This window comes from Stylophora pistillata, chromosome 1, assembly GCF_964205215.1.
Source record: "Stylophora pistillata chromosome 1, jaStyPist1.2, whole genome shotgun sequence".
Taxonomy (NCBI): domain Eukaryota; kingdom Metazoa; phylum Cnidaria; class Anthozoa; order Scleractinia; family Pocilloporidae; genus Stylophora; species Stylophora pistillata.
Window position 1 is genome coordinate 28933495 of NC_142519.1, and position 2297 is coordinate 28935791.

At 38.4% G+C, this 2297-nt stretch overlaps 1 long non-coding RNA gene across 1 annotated transcript; it reads right to left on the bottom strand.

Annotated features, from left to right (window-relative positions):
* On the bottom strand, positions 1-2297 carry LOC148741987 (uncharacterized). The gene is made up of 2 exons (XR_015996668.1): positions 1981-2297; positions 1-469 (listed from the first exon to the last, which is right to left on the bottom strand). It is a non-coding gene; the product is annotated as an uncharacterized LOC148741987 (long non-coding RNA).

Genomic DNA, 2297 nt, shown 5'->3' on the forward strand with positions numbered 1-2297 from the left:
TGATATCGGATGGTTCTTTAGTTTCTTCACTTTAAAGAGAAAGAGATGAAAAAGTCAAGAAGTGCAAGCCAGCTGAAAGTGAGGGACAGCACGAGATACGCAAGGGACATGGAACGTTCATTCGCTGTTATTTACCATAATCTAAAACGTATACAGGATGACAGACCACCTCAGGCAGAGCCTCGTAGAAGGCACAGCGTACCTGCAATGCCCAATCTGACTTCATTGCAAAAACTAGACGAGACAACGCCCGAACAAAGGAGTAACGAGTTCAAGGAAACAGCAGAGTTTCCGAATCGAAAGAAAAGACGAGTTAGCTTCTCCACTTTTAGCCAAACCATTCCAATAAGCTGTAGTTCAAGACCTGCAGAACAAGTGCAGGATTTAACTGAAACGGATAGTCGCGATAAAGCTTCAACACGTAAAGAGTCATTCTAGGAAGGGGAGGCTTCCTTCTGTCGCAACGTATCTAGATAAGACAAAGAAAAGACGGCTTAGTACATTTTAAGTCTTCGTAATTTGTTTACAATCCTTTGTCCACAATGGAGACGGATTACCCAAGGCATTAGTTTGCTCTTATAATGGGCCGCGACGGAGTGACAAGAAATCTATAATGCAAAACGATAGATGAAAGGTTATTTCGCTGGGAAACGAAAAGGATGCTGATTGCAAATGGAAAATCTAACAAAATATCCATGCGTAATTTTTATTCCGACTAAACACCAAACGAGGTTAAAGTAATTCAGAACTAATTGCCTATCGAGTTGAGAGCCGACGAACCGTGGCCACAAAAGGAGCGTTAGACGGAATGGTGTTTTTTTTGTAATGCATGTTGCAGTCTTGTTTTGACTTCGAAGACTGTAAGACTTGCATGTCAGCCTGCAGCAGATACCGAGAATGTCTCGTTCACTGAGTAACACTTAGTAAGGTGAAAAAAAAAGAGACCATGTGGAAATTCTAATGTGTTCGTCATTGATAATGAGGTGTTTAAATCAAGTGAAGTTTTTTTTTCTCAAGGATATATGTAAATTTTTGTATACCCGAAGGTGGTTATTAACACAACAGTACTTAATAGAAAGACCTAAATATACACAAACTGGGACTAAGTCAATTTTGTCATTCGTTCAAATAGGCTAATTGCTCTAACTCCATACGAATTTGAATTTCCAAATTGAATGAAACAAAGAAATCAATCTGACGAATTCCATAAAATTGTACTTATATTAGTGTTCCTCCATTCATGGTGGTCGGTGGCGGAAAAGGTTTCGTTCAGGTAAGATTAGTATCTTTTTTAAGATATTAACTGAAGGGCACATCAAAAATTCACATTCAGCAGTAATAGACGATCTTAACGGGGTGATGAATAGCTTTTTTCGCTGACAGTTAAAATTTTTGCCCTGATTTTACAGCTAACGGGTGATTTCTTTTCGTCGCAGTAACCAGTAAAAAAATTACGGTTAACTTTATTTACGATTACTGGTTAAAATTTGTCAATTTTTACGCCCAACGGCTAAATTTTTTGCCCATTTACGGCGAACTATTCACCTCATTGAGACCCTCGTAGTAGTTTTGTGACAAGAAAATTTAAAAACATTCACTTGTTCTATACGAAATATCCTTGTTACTGTTCTAAATAATGTTACTAAATACGTTCGCTTACTTCAAGTAAGCGAACGTATTTACCTAAAGCTCATGGACTTTGCGAGACATTTGCGACCAGGCGTACCGATTTCAAGGTATTTTTATCTGACGAACTGCCACATCTGCTACCTGTCGACTACTAAGTTTATATAAAGCACGGCTCTCCGCTCTCTTTGCCGGAGACTTCCATTGTAATTTAAGTAGTAGTTGAAAGTAGAAGGTCAAGTTGTTCAAAACACGATAACCAGTTAGGATGTTCCTTCCGTTGGCTTCATCAACGTCCTACCTGGGAAAATCATACGTATGATTGCTTCAGGTCTATAATGTAGACGAGCTTACCTTGAAAATTAGAAGGAAAGCCTGACTCAAACGTCTATAGGTAACTTATAGCAAACGAAACTATATGAAAAATTTCAAGACTTCAAAAAACCCTTGTCATGTAGAATAATCTTCGCGACGGTATTTATGAAGAAAGATGAAAACCACCTTTGCCCAAAGGCGTGAATATTAAGCAATTACTGGATGAAGTTGAGCATGAGATAATGAATTATCAAAGTCGAGGTCTGAATTATCTGCCAATGCCAAAGGCCGAGACAGATAACACGGACACGAGGTTTGATAATCCATGATATCATGCGAAAACCGAATTTATTTTA